Source organism: Coregonus clupeaformis, chromosome 34, assembly GCF_020615455.1.
Source record: "Coregonus clupeaformis isolate EN_2021a chromosome 34, ASM2061545v1, whole genome shotgun sequence".
NCBI classification, from domain to species: domain Eukaryota; kingdom Metazoa; phylum Chordata; class Actinopteri; order Salmoniformes; family Salmonidae; genus Coregonus; species Coregonus clupeaformis.
Genome location: NC_059225.1, coordinates 9833229 through 9847631, shown reverse-complemented (window position 1 = coordinate 9847631; position 14403 = coordinate 9833229).

The following is a 14403-nucleotide window of genomic DNA, read 5'->3' as shown; positions in this document are numbered from 1 at the left end:
TTAAGTTAGGGTTAGCTGTGGCTGTGAGGTTAGGGTTAGCTGTGGCTGTGGGGTTAGGGGTTAGGTTAGGGGTTAGGTTAGCGGTTAGGTTAGGGTTAGGTTAGGGGTTAGGTTAGGGTTAGATGTGGCTGTGGGGTTAGGGGTTAGGTTAGGGGTTAGGTTAGGGTTAGCTGTGGCTGTGGCTGTGGGGATAGGGGTTAGGTTAGGGGTTAGGTTAGGGTTAGCTGTGGCTGTGAGGTTAGGTGTTAGATTAGGTGTTAGGTTAGGGTTAGGTTAGGGGTTAGGTTAGGGTTAGCTGTGGCTGTGAGGTTAGGGGTTAGGTTAGGGGTTAGGTTAGGGTTAGGGTTAGGTTAGGGGTTAGGTTAGGGTTAGCTGTGGCTGTGAGGTTAGGGGTTAGGTTAGGGGTTAGGTTAGGGTTAGGGTTAGGTTAGGGGTTAGGTTAGGGTTAGCTGTGGCTGGGAGGTTAGGGGTTAGGTTAGGGTTAGCTGTGGCTGTGGGGTTAGGGGTTAGGTTAGGGGTTAGGTTAGGGTTAGCTGTGGCTGTGGCGTTAGGTTAGGTGTTAGGTTGGGGTAAACTGTGGCTGTGGGGTTAGGGTAGGGTTAGGGCTGGGTTAGGGTTAGGGCTGGGTGAGGTTAGCTGAAGGATGATGGAGTAGGTTAAGGTTGGGTTAGGGATGGGTTAGGGTGTGGTTAGCTGGAAGATGGTGGAAACAAGTATGAAAAAAGTATGAAAATGTATGCACTCACTACTGTAAGTGGCTCTGGACAAGAGCATCTGCTAAATTACTAAAATGTAAATGTAAATGGGTGTCCATGGATGGAATGGAGGGAAATAATGGTTTTATTGCAAATTAATTCTGGGTATCTGATTTGTATTGATATGATCTATGTTTTATTGATATATGGCTGGTGGATGTTAAAGTTGAATTAAATACATATACTTCAGAATGAATTTTATTTACATTAGAGTATGTGTTTTGCAACCAAATGCATTACAATAGCATTTCTATGGGGCATGCTTTGTTAACTACACAGAAAACACTCAACATGCCATTAGTGATTAATATTAGCTTCAACAGTGTTACCCTGATATGATTAAGGACTCCTGGCTGTGTGGGATTAACCTCGCTGTGTGAAATTACTGAATGGCAAGTTTGATTGAACGTTGGCCCTTGAAGAGTGAGAATTGAAAACTCACGCTCACTAAAGTTGAAAGAGTCAGACATTCTTTTCTAATACGTAGTGCGGTGCGGGAGAGCGAGCTGGGGTTCGTGCTCTGCTCTGCATGCATTCACAAGCAATCTCTTAAAGTTGTATTAGTAGCTCTATATTTAGCAGAGCTGTTGTAACCACAGCAGCACGATCCCTCTCTCTCCCTCTCTCTCACCCTCTCCCTCTCCCAGCTCTCTCCCTCTCTCTCTCTCTCTCTCCCAACTCTCTCCCTCAGCTCTCTCCCTCTCTCTCCCAACTCTCTCCCTCTCTCCCCCTCTCTCCCAGTTCTCTCTCCCTCTCTGTCCCTCCCAACTCTCTCCCCCTCTCTCCCAGCGCTCTCTTTCTCTCCCTCTCTCTCCCAGCTCTCTCTCCATCTCCCTCTCTCCATCTCCCTCTCTCTCCTTCTCTCTCTCGCTCCCTCTCTCTCCCAGCTCTCTCTCCCTCTCTCTCTCTCTCTCTCTCCACCTCTCTCCCAACTCTCTCTCTCTCTCTCTCTCTCTCTCCCAGCTCTCTCTCCCTCTCTCTCTCTCCTTCTCTCTCTCGCTCCCTCTCTCTCCCAGCTCTCTCTCCCTCTCTCTCTCTCACCTCTCTCCCAGCTCTCTCTCTCTCTCTCCCTCAATCTCCCAGCTCTCTCTCCCTCTCTCTCCCAGCTCTCTCTCCCTCTCTCCCAGCTCTCTCTCTCTCTCTCCCCGTTCTCCCTCTCTCTCCCAGCTCTCTCCCTCTCTCTCCCCCTCTCTCCCAGCTCTCTCCCTCTCTCCCAGCTCTCTCCCTCTTTCCCAGCTCTCTTCCTCTCTCTCCCTCTCTCTCCCAGCTCTCTCCCTCTCTCTCCAAGCTCTCTTCCTCTCTTTCCCAGCTCTCTCTCCCTCTCTCTCTCTCTTTCTCTCCCACTCTCCCTCTCCCTCTCTCTCCCAGCTCTCTCTCCCTCTCTCACCCAGCTCTCTCCCTCTCTCTCCCCCTCTATCCCAGCTCTCTCCCTCTCTCCCAGCTCTCTCCCTCTCTCCCAGCTCTCTCCCTCTCTCCCAGCTCTCTCCCTCTATCCCAGCTCTCTCCCTCTCTCCCAGCTCTCTTCCTCTCTCTCCCTCTCTCTTCCAGCTCTCTCCGTCTATCTTCCTCTCTCCCCCAGCTCTCTCCCTCTCTCCCAACTCTCTTCATCTCTCTCCCTCCCTCAATCTCCCAACTCTCTCCCTCTCTCTCCCTGCTCTCTCCATCTCTCCCCCTCTCTCCCAGCTCTCTCCCTCTCTCTCCCAGCTCTCTCTCCTCCTCTCTCCCAGCTCTCTCCCTCTCTCTCACCCTCTCTCCCATGCCTCTCCCAGTTCTCTCCCTCTCTCTCCCAGCTCTCTCCCCCTCTCTCCCTCTCTCTCCCAGCTCTCTCTCCCTCTTTCTCCCAGCTCTCTCTCCCTCTCCCTCTCTCTCCTTCTCTCTCTCTCCTTCTCTCTCTCTCCCTCTCCCTCTCTCTCCTTCTCTCTCTTACTCCCTCTCTATCCCTCTTCCTCTCTCTCCCTCTCTCTCCCAGCTCTCTCTCTCTCAGCTCTCTCGCTCTCTCAGCTCTCTCTCTCTCCCTCTCTCTCCCTCTCTCTCCCAGCTCTCTCTCCCTCTCTCACCCAGCTCTCTCTCCCTCTCTATCTCCCCATTCCTCCCTCGCTCTCCCAGCTCTTTCCCTCTCTTTCCCCCTCTCTCCCAGCTCTCTCCCTCTCTCCCTCAGCTCTCTCCGTCTCTCTTCCTCTCTCCCCCAGCTCTCTCCCTCTCTCTCCCCCTCTCTTCCAGCTCTCTTTCTCTCTCTCCCTCCCTCACTCTCCCAACTCTCTCCCTCTCTCTCCCCCTCTCTCCCTGCTCTCTCCATCTCTCCCCCTCTCTCCCAGCTCTCTCCCTCTCTCTCCCAGCTCTCTCCCTCTCTCTCCCCCTCTCTCCCTTTCTCTCCCAGCTCTCTCTCCCTCTCTCTCCCAACTCACACCCTCTCTCCCAGCTCTCACAACTCTTTGTTTCTCAGGTCCATTGAAGGTGAGTAATTTGCTACTGTTTGTTGTGATTGAGGCTTTACAAATGAAAACCCCAGGCAGCAGGGGGTTTGGGCTGCAATTAAAGAAGGCATTAGTTATCATTCCTCGCTGATGGTGGCTTTGCATGTAAGGCTGGTCTGGTGGGGATAGTCTGTGCTGAGAGGGAGAGAGGGAGAGAGGGAGGAGAGAGGGATGGAGAGAGGGATGGAGAGAGGGAGAGAGGGATGGAGAGAGGGAGAGAGGACGGAGAGAGAGGAGAGAGAGAGAGAGAGAGAGAGAGAGAGAGAGAGAGAGAGAGAGAGAGAGAGAGAGAGGGATGGAGAGGGAGGGAGAGAAGGAGAGAGGGATGGAGAGAGGGAGAGAGGGATGGAGAGAGGGAGAGAGGGATGGAGAGAGGGAGAGAGAGAGGGAGGGATGGAGAGGGAGGGAGAGAAGGAGAGAGGGATGGAGAGAGGGATGGAGAGAGGGATGGAGAGAGGGAGAGAGGGATGGAGAGAGGGATGGAGAGAGGGAGAGAGGGATGGAGAGAGGGATGAAGAGAGGGAGAGAGGACGGAGAGAGGGAGAGAGAGAGAGAGAGAGAGAGAGAGAGAGAGAGAGAGAGAGAGAGAGAGAGAGAGAGAGAGAGAGAGAGAGAGAGAGAGAGAGAGAGAGAGAGAGAGAGAGAGAGAGAGAGAGGGATGGAGAGAGGGATGGAGAGAGGGATGGAGAGAGGGAGAGAGGGATGGAGAGAGGGAGAGAGGACGGGAGAGAGGGAGAGAGAGAGAGAGAGAGAGAGAGAGAGAGAGAGAGAGAGAGAGAGAGAGAGAGAGAGGGGGATGGAGAGGGAGGGAGAGAAGGAGAGAGGGATGGAGAGAGGGAGAAAGGGATGGAGAGAGGGAGAGAGGGATGGAGAGAGGGATGGAGAGAGGGAGAGAAGATGAGGGGGAAGCACAGAGCCATGACTGGGCTTAGACACGCTGCTGTTCGGTCATGGTGGATATCAGCAGCAACAGAGTCCGCTTTAGGACCTACTGGGTGTAGAGAGAAATAAGAGACAATAGAAGAGAGATATGCATCATGCCTTAGACCGCAGTTAGACCCCAAATAGGGCAAAATACAGTGCTACAACCTGTGGTCCTGCAGAGTGTGGAGCACACAAACCAAATATATGAAAGCCTGGAAAAACTAAAGAGACAAACCTTTGTATGGGAATAAAGCAGCTATTGGGTAACCGAATTGCACCCTAATTGCATCCCCAATTGCACCCTATTCCCTATAGTGCACTTATTTTGACCAGGGCCCATTGGGCTCGGATTAAATGTAGTGCACTATAAAGGGAATGGAGTGCCTTTTGGGACGTGTCCCTGGAGTTTAAAACATTGAGATTGGGTCTGCTGATAATCATGTGTATAACAAATGACCACAGAGAGTTGGGAGCATGCAGGTATATCTCACTGGTCATCCCCAAAGCCAACACCTCCTTTGGCCGCCATTCCTTCCAGTTCTCTGCTGCCAATGACTGGAACGAACTGCAAAAATCTCTGAAGCTGGAGACTCTTATCTCCCTCACTAACTTTAAGCATCAGTTGTCAGAGCACTTTACCGATCACTGCACCTGTACACAGCCCATCTGAAATTAGCCCCCTCAACTACCTCATCCCTATATTGTTATTTATTTTGCTCATTTGTACCCCAGTATCTCTATTTGCACATCATCTCTTGCACATCTATCATTCCAGTGTTAAAACTAATTGTAATTATTTTGCACTATAGCCTATTTATTGCCTTACCTCCATAACTTGCTACATTTGCACACACTGTATATATACTTATTTCTGTTGTATTTTTTACTTTGTTTTGTTTTACCCCATATGTAACTCTGTGTTGTTGTTTTTATCGCACTGATTTGCTTTATCTTGGCCAGGTCGCAGTTGTAAATGAGAACTTGTTCTCAACTGGCTTACCTGGTTAAATAAAGGTGAAATAAATAAATAAATAATAAATAAAATAGAGTGGAGAGGTGGTCGGTGCCAAATACCTGGAAAGAGAGAAAGGTCTGTGCATTATATCAGCTGAACTACATCCAAAAGGCACCTGGAAACACAAACAAACCCTGAACCATCACGCTCATGCCCTGAAACATAGAGACATACACACAGCATTGCATCACGCTAATTATCTTATTCTTATTACTTAAAAAAATTGAACAATTTTCCTCCCCAGTGACTTTATGATGGTAATACCCAGTTATAAGGGCTATAGGGGCTAGGTTTGATTTAAAAATGAACGTAGCAATTGACACTTATGAAGGAAAATGAGCCGAAATTATTGGTAAATTATTCCGGCTATTGCTTTAGGAACATATCTGGCTTTTATGAAGCAATTATCCCCTAGAGAAGCTGTCACGGCTAGTGTGTGAGTTTGAGTGTGAGTGTGTGAGCGTGGACGTGTTTAACTATACATGTGGGGACCAGAAGTCCCCACAAGAATAGTAAACAAACAGACATTTGACCAACTGGGGACATGTTGTTGGTCCCCACAAGGTCAAATGCTATTTCTAGGGGGTTTAGGGTTAGAGCAGTGATAATTGTGAGGATAAGAGCGTCTGCTAAATGACGTAAATGTAAATGTGTAAGGTGAGCTGGATTGTTTGGTGGGAAGTAGGGAAGAGCAGAGGTAGGGAAAGGTGAACAGAGAGAGGAAAAGGAGAACAGAGAGAGGGAAAGGAGAACAGAGAGAGGAAAGGGTGAACAGAGAGAGGAAAAGGAGAACAGGGAGAGGGAAAGGAGAACAGAGAGAGGAAAAGGAGAACAGAGAGAGGAAAAGGAGAACAGAGAGAGGAAAAGGAGAACAGAGAGAGGAAAAGGAGAACAGAGAGAGGAACAGAGAGAGGGAAAGGAGAACAGAGGGAGGAACAGAGAGAGGGAAAGGAGAACAGAGAGAGAGAGGGAAAGGAGAACAGAGAGAGGAAAAGGAGAACAGAGAGAGGGAAAGGAGAACAGAGAGAGGGAAAGGAGAACAGAGAGAGGGAAAGGAGAACAGAGAGAGGAAAAGGAGAACAGAGAGAGGAAAAGGAGAACAGAGAGAGGAAAAGGAGAACAGAGAGAGGGAAAGGAGAACAGAGAGAGGAAAAGGAGAGCAGAGAGAGGAAAAAGGAGAACAGAGAGAGGGAAAGGAGAACAGAGAGAGGGAAAGGAGAACAGAGAGAGGAAAAGGAGAACAGAGAGAGGGAGGGAAAGGAGAACAGAGAGAGGAAAAGGAGAACAGAGGGAGGAAAAGGAGAACAGAGAGAGGGAAAGGAGAACAGAGAGAGGGAAAGGAGAACAGAGAGAGGAAAAGGAGAACAGAGAGAGGGAAAGGAGAACAGAGAGAGGAAAAGGAGAACAGAGAGAGGAAAAGGAGAACAGAGAGAGGAAAAGGAGAACAGAGAGAGGAAAAGAAGAACAGAGAGAGGGAGGGAAAGGAGAACAGAGAGAGGGAAAGGAGAACAGAGAGAGGAAAAGGAGAACAGAGAGAGAGAGGGAAAGGAGAACAGAGAGAGGGAAAGGAGAACAGAGAGAGGAAAAAGGAGAACAGAGAGAGGAAAAAGGAGAACAGAGAGAGGAACAGAGAGAGGGAAAGGAGAACAGAGGGAGGAACAGAGAGAGGGAAAGGAGAACAGAGAGAGAGAGGGAAAGGAGAACAGAGAGAGGAAAAGGAGAACAGAGAGGGGGAAAGGAGAACAGAGAGAGGGAAAGGAGAACAGAGAGAGGAAAAGGAGAACAGAGAGAGGAAAAGGAGAACAGAGAGAGGAAAAGGAGAACAGAGAGAGGAAAGGGTGAACAGAGAGAGGAAAAGGAGAACAGGGAGAGGGAAAGGAGAACAGAGAGGAAAAGGAGAACAGAGAGAGGAAAAGGAGAACAGAGAGAGGAAAAGGAGAACAGAGAGAGGAAAAGGAGAACAGAGAGAGGAACAGAGAGAGGGAAAGGAGAGGAGGAACAGAGAGAGGGAAAGGAGAACAGAGAGAGAGAGGGAAAGGAGAACAGAGAGAGGAAAGGAGAACAGAGAGAGGGAAAAGGAGAACAGAGAGAGGGAAAAGGAGAACAGAGAGAGGAAAAGGAGAACAGAGAGAGGAAAAGGAGAACAGAGAGGGAAAAGGAGAACAGAGAGAGGAAAAGGAGAACAGAGAGAGGAAAAGGAGAACAGAGAGAGGAAAAGGAGAACAGAGAGAGGAAAAGGAGAACAGAGAGAGAGGGAAAGGAGAACAGAGAGAGGGAAAGGAGAACAGAGAGAGGAAAAGGAGAACAGAGAGAGGGAAAGGAGAACAGAGAGAAGAAAAGGAGAACAGAGAGAGGAAAAGGAGAACAGAGAGAGGGAAAGGAGAACAGAGAGAGGAAAAGGAGAACAGAGAGAGGAAAAGGAGAACAGAGAGAGGAAAAGGAGAACAGAGAGAGGAAAAGAAGAACAGAGAGAGGGAGGGAAAGGAGAACAGAGAGAGGGAAAGGAGAACAGAGAGAGGTAAAGGAGAACAGAGAGAGAGAGGGAAAGGAGAACAGAGAGAGGGTAAGGAGAACAGAGAGAGGAAAAAGGAGAACAGAGAGAGGAAAAGGAGAACAGAGAGAGGAACAGAGAGAGGGAAAGGAGAACAGAGGGAGGAACAGAGAGAGGGAAAGGAGAACAGAGAGAGAGAGGGAAATGAGAACAGAGAGAGGAAAAGGAGAACAGAGAGGGGAAAAAGGAGAACAGAGAGAGGGAAAGGAGAACAGAGAGAGGAAAAGGAGAACAGAGAGAGGAAAAGGAGAACAGAGAGAGGGAAAGGAGAACAGAGAGAGGAAAAGGAGAACAGAGAGAGGAAAAGGAGAACAGAGAGAGGGAAAGGAGAACAGAGAGAGGGAAAGGAGAACAGAGAGAGGAAAAGGAGAACAGAGAGAGGGAAAGGAGAACAGATAGAGGAAAAGGAGAACAGAGAGAGGAAAAGGAGAACAGAGAGAGGAAAAGGAGAACAGAGAGAGGAAAAGGAGAACAGAGAGAGGGAGGGAAAGGAGAACAGAGAGAGGGAAAGGAGAACAGAGAGAGGAAAAGGAGAACAGAGAGAGAGAGAGAAAGAGAGAACAGAGAGAGGAAAAGGAGAACAGAGAGAGGGAAAAGGAGAACAGAGAGAGGAAAAGGAGAACAGAGAGAGGAACAGAGAGAGGGAAAGGAGAACAGAGGGAGGAACAGAGAGAGGGAAAGGAGAACAGAGAGAGAGAGGGAAAGGAGAACAGAGAGAGGAAAAGGAGAACAGAGAGAGGAAAAGGAGAACAGAGAGAGGGAAAGGAGAACAGAGAGAGGAAAAGGAGAACAGAGAGAGGAAAAGGAGAACAGAGAGAGGAAAAGGAGAAAAGAGAGAGGGAAAGGAGAACAGAGAGAGGAAAAGGAGAACAGAGAGAGGAAAAAGGAGAACAGAGAGAGGGAAAAGGAGAACAGAGAGAGGGAAAAGGAGAACAGAGAGAGGAAAAGGAGAACAGAGAGAGAGGAGAGAGGGAAAAGGAGAACAGAGAGAGGGAAAAGGAGAACAGAGAGAGGGAAAGGAGAACAGAGAGAGGGAAAGGGAGAACAGAGAGAGGGAAAGGAGAACAGAGAGAGGAAAAGGAGAACAGAGAGAGAGGAAAAGGAGAACAGAGGAGGAACAGAGAGAGGGAAAGGAGAACAGAGAGAGGAAGGGACAGAGAGAGGGAAAAGGAGAACAGAGAGAGGGAAAGCAGAGAGAGGAAAAGGAGAACAGAGAGAGGGAAAAGGAGAACAGAGAGAGGGAAAAGGAGAACAGAGAGAGGGAAAGGAGAACAGAGAGAGGAAAAGGAGAACAGAGAGAGGAAAAGGAGAACAGAGAGAGGAAAGGAGAACAGAGAGAGGAAAAGGAGAACAGAGAGAGGGAAAGGAGAACAGAGAGAGAAGAGAGAGAAGGGGAAAAGGAGAACAGAGAGAGGAAAAGGAGAACAGAGAGAGGGAAAGGAGAACAGAGAGAGGGAAAAGGAGAACAGAGAGAGGAAAAGGAGAACAGAGAGAGGAAAAGGAGAACAGAGAGAGAAAAGGAGAACAGAGAGAGGGAAAGGAGAACAGAGAGAGGAAAAGGAGAACAGAGAGAGGAAAAGGAGAACAGAGAGAGAGAGGGAAAGGAGAACAGAGAGAGGAAAGGAGAACAGAGAGAGGAAAAGGAGAACAGAGAGAGGAAAAAGGAGAACAGAGAGAGGAAACAGAGAGAGGGAAAGGAGAACAGAGAGGAGGAACAGAGAGAGGGAAAGGAGAACAGAGAGAGAGAGGAAAGGAGAAACAGAGAGAGGAAAAGGAGAACAGAGAGGGGAAAGGAGAACAGAGAGAGGGAAAGGAGAACAGAGAGAGGAAAAAGGAGAACAGAGAGAGGAAAGGGAGAACAGAGAGAGGAAAGGGAGAACAGAGAGAGGGAAAGGAGAACAGAGAGAGGAAAAGGAGAACAGAGAGAGGAAAAGGAGAACAGAGAGAGGGAAAGGAGAACAGAGAGAGGGAAAGGAGAACAGAGAGAGGAAAAGGAGAACAGAGAGAGGGAGGGAAAGGAGAACAGAGAGAGGAAAAGGAGAACAGAGGGAGGAAAAGGAGAACAGAGAGAGGGAAAGGAGAACAGAGAGAGGGAAAGGAGAACAGAGAGAGGAAAAGGAGAACAGAGAGAGGAAAAGGAGAACAGAGAGAGGAACAGAGAGAGGGAAAGGAGAACAGAGGAGAAAGAGAGAGAGGGAAAGGAGAACAGAGAGAGGGAAAGGAGAACAGAGAGAGGGAAAGGAGAACAGAGAGAGGGAAAGGAGAACAGAGAGAGGGAAAGGAGAACAGAGAGAGGAAAAGGAGAACAGAGAGAGGAAAAGGAGAACAGAGAGAGGGAAAGGAGAACAGAGAGAGGGAAAGGAGAACAGAGAGAGGAAAAGGAGAACAGAGAGAGGGAAAGGAGAACAGAGAGAGGGAAAGGAGAACAGAGAGAGGAAAAGGAGAACAGAGAGAGGGAAAGGAGAACAGAGAGAGGAAAAAGGAGAACAGAGAGAGGAAAAGGAGAACAGAGAGAGGGAAAAAGGAGAACAGAGAGAGGGAAAAGGAGAACAGAGAGAGGAAAAAGGAGAACAGAGAGAGGAAAAGGGAGAACAGAGAGAGGGAGGGAAAGGAGAACAGAGAGAGGAAAAGGAGAACAGAGAGAGGAAAAGGAGAACAGAGAGAGGGAAAAGGAGAACAGAGAGAGGGAAAGGAGAACAGAGAGAGGGAAAGGAGAACAGAGAGAGGAATAGAGAACAGAGAGAGAGGAAAAGAGAACAGAGAGAGGAAAAGAGAGAACAGAGAGAGAGGAATAGAGAACAGAGAGAGAGGAAAAGAGAACAGAGAGAGAGGAATAGAGAACAGAGAGAGAGGAATAGAGAACAGAGAGAGAGAAAAAGAGAACAGAGAGAGAGAAATAGAGAACAGAGAGAGGAATAGAGAACAGAGAGAGGAAAAGGAGAACAGAGAGAGGAAAAGGAGAACAGAGAGAGGAAAAAGAGAACAGAGAGAGGAAAAGGAGAACAGAGAGAGGAAAAGGAGAACAGAGAGAGGGAAAAGGAGAACAGAGAGAGGAAAGGAGAACAGAGAGAGGAAAAGGAGAACAGAGAGAGGGAAAAGGAGAACAGAGAGAGGAAAAGGAGAACAGAGAGAGGAAAAGGAGAACAGAGAGAGAGAGGTAAAGGAGAACAGAGAGAGGGAGGAAAAGGAGAACAGAGAGAGGGAAAAGGAGAACAGAGAGAGGAAAAGAGAACAGAGAGAGAGAGGAATAGAGAACAGAGAGAGGAATAGAGAACAGAGAGAGGAAAAGGAGAACAGAGAGAGGAAAAGGAGAACAGAGAGAGGGAAAAGGAGAACAGAGAGAGGAAAAGGAGAACAGAGAGAGGAAAAGGAGAACAGAGAGAGGGGAAAGGAGAACAGAGAGAGGAGAAAGGAGAACAGAGAGAGGAAAAGGAGAACAGAGAGAGGGAAAGGAGAACAGATAGAGGAAAAGGAGAACAGAGAGAGGAAAAGGAGAACAGAGAGAGGAAAAGGAGAACAGAGAGAGGAAAAGGAGAACAGAGAGAGGGAGGAAAGGAGAACAGAGAGAGGGAAAGGAGAACAGAGAGAGGAAAAGGAGAACAGAGAGAGGAGGGAAAGGAGAACAGAGAGAGAAAAGGAGAACAGAGAGAGAGAAAAGGAGACAGAGAGAGAGGAAAAGGAGAACAGAGAGAGGAACAGAGAGAGGGAAAGAGAAAGAGGGAGAACAGAGAGAGGAAAAGGAGAACAGAGAGAGGAAAAGGAGAACAGAGAGAGGAAAAGGAGAACAGAGAGAGAGAAAAGGAGAACAGAGAGAGGAAAAAGGAGAACAGAGAGAGGAAAAGGAGAACAGAGAGAGGGAAAGGAGAACAGAGAGAGGAAAAGGAGAACAGAGAGAGGGAGGAAAAGGAGAACAGAGAGAGGGAAAAGGAGAACAGAGAGAGGAAAAAGGAGAACAGAGAGAGGAAAAGGAGAACAGAGAGAGGGAAAGGAGAACAGAGAGAGGAAAAGGAGAGCAGAGAGAGGGAAAAGGAGAACAGAGAGAGGGAAAGGAGAACAGAGAGAGGGAAAAGGAGAACAGAGAGAGGAAAAAGGAGAACAGAGAGAGGGAAAGGAGAACAGAGAGAGGAGAAAGAGAGAGGAAAAGGAGAACAGAGAGAGGAAAAGGAGAACAGAGAGAGGAAAAGGAGAACAGAGAGAGGGAGGGAAAGGAGAACAGAGAGAGGGAAAGGAGAACAGAGAGAGGAAAAGGAGAACAGAGAGAGAGAGGGAAAGGAGAACAGAGAGAGGGAAAGGAGAACAGAGAGAGGAAAAGGAGAACAGAGAGAGGAAAAGGAGAACAGAGAGAGGAACAGAGAGAGGGAAAGGAGAACAGAGGAGGAAACAGAGAGAGGGAAAGGAGAACAGAGAGAGAGAGGGAGGAAAAGGAGCAGAGAGAGGAAAAAGGAGAACAGAGAGAGGGAAAAGGAGAACAGAGAGAGGGAAAGGAGAACAGAGAGAGGAAAAGGAGAACAGAGAGAGGAAAAGGAGAACAGAGAGAGGAAAAGGAGAACAGAGAGAGGGAAAGGAGAACAGAGAGAGGAAAAGGAGAAACAGAGAGAGGAAAAGGAGAACAGAGAGAGGGAAAGGAGAACAGAGAGAGGGAAAGGAGAACAGAGAGAGGAAAAGGAGAACAGAGAGAGGGAGGGAAAGGAGAACAGAGAGAGGAAAAGGAGAACAGAGAGAGGGAAAGGAGAACAGAGAGAGGGAAAGGAGAACAGAGAGAGGAAAAGGAGAACAGAGAGAGGAAAAGGAGAACAGAGAGAGGAAAAGGAGAACAGAGAGAGGAACAGAGAGAGGGAAAGGAGAACAGAGGGAGGAACAGAGAGAGGGAAAGGAGAACAGAGAGAGAGGGAAAAGGAGAACAGAGAGAGGAAAAGGAGAACAGAGAGAGGGAAAGGAGAACAGAGAGAGGGAAAGGAGAACAGAGAGAGGAAAAGGAGAACAGAGAGAGGAAAAGGAGAACAGAGAGAGGGAAGGGAGAACAGAGAGAGGGAAAGGAGAACAGAGAGAGGAAAAGGAGAACAGAGAGAGGGAGGGAAAGGAGAACAGAGAGAGGAAAAGGAGAACAGAGGGAGGAAAAGGAGAACAGAGAGAGAGAAAAGGAGAACAGAGAGAGGAAAAAGGAGAACAGAGAGAGGAAAAGGAGAACAGAGAGAGGAGGGAAAAGGAGAACAGAGAGAGGGAAAAGGAGAACAGAGAGAGGAAAAGGGAGAACAGAGAGAGAGAGGAAAAGGAGAACAGAGAGAGGGAAAGGAGAACAGAGAGAGGAAAAGGAGAACAGAGAGAGGAAAAGGAGAACAGAGAGAGGAACAGAGAGAGGGAAAGGAGAACAGAGGGAGGAACAGAGAGAGGGAAAGGAGAACAGAGAGAGGAAAAGGAGAACAGAGAGAGGAAAAGGAGAACAGAGAGAGGGAAAGGAGAACAGAGAGAGGGAAAGGAGAACAGAGAGAGGAAAAGGAGAACAGAGAGAGGAAAAGGAGAACAGAGAGAGGAAAAGGAGAACAGAGAGAGGAAAAGGAGAACAGAGAGAGGGAAAGGAGAACAGAGAGAGGGAAAGGAGAACAGAGAGAGGAAAAGGAGAACAGAGAGAGGGAGGGAAAGGAGAACAGAGAGAGGAAAAGGAGAACAGAGGGAGGAAAAGGAGAACAGAGAGAGGGAAAGGAGAACAGAGAGAGGGAAAGGAGAACAGAGAGAGGAAAAGGAGAACAGAGAGAGGAAAAGGAGAACAGAGAGAGGAACAGAGAGAGAGAAAGGAACAGAGGGAGGGAACAGAGAGAGGGAAAGGAGAACAGAGAGAGAGAGGGAAAGGAGAACAGAGAGAGGAAAAGGAGAACAGAGAGAGGGAAAGGAGAACAGAGAGAGGGAAAGGAGAACAGAGAGAGGAAAAGGAGAACAGAGAGAGGAAAAGGAGAACAGAGAGAGGGAAGGGAGAACAGAGAGAGGGAAAGGAGAACAGAGAGAGGAAAAGGAGAACAGAGAGAGGGAGGGAAAGGAGAACAGAGAGAGGAAAAGGAGAACAGAGGGAGGAAAAGGAGAACAGAGAGAGGGAAAGGAGAACAGAGAGAGGAAAAGGAGAACAGAGAGAGGAAAGGAGAACAGAGAGAGGGAAAGGAGAACAGAGAGAGGAAAAGGAGAACAGAGAGAGGAAAAGGAGAACAGAGAGAGGAAAAGGAGAACAGAGAGAGGAAAAGGAGAACAGAGAGAGGGAGGGAAAGGAGAACAGAGAGAGGGAAAGGAGAACAGAGAGAGGAAAAGGAGAACAGAGAGAGAGAGGGAAAGGAGAACAGAGAGAGGGAAAGGAGAACAGAGAGAGGAAAAGGAGAACAGAGAGAGGAAAAGGAGAACAGAGAGAGGAACAGAGAGAGGGAAAGGAGAACAGAGAGAGAGAGGGAAAGGAGAACAGAGAGAGGAAAAGGAGAACAGAGAGGGGGAAAGGAGAACAGAGAGAGGGAAAGGAGAACAGAGAGAGGAAAAGGAGAACAGAGAGAGGAAAAGGAGAACAGAGAGAGGAAAAGGAGAACAGAGAGAGGGAAAGGAGAACAGAGAGAGGAAAAGGAGAACAGAGAGAGGAAAAGGAGAACAGAGAGAGGGAAAGGAGAACAGAGAAAGGGAAAGGAGAACAGAGAGAGGAAAAGGAGAACAGAG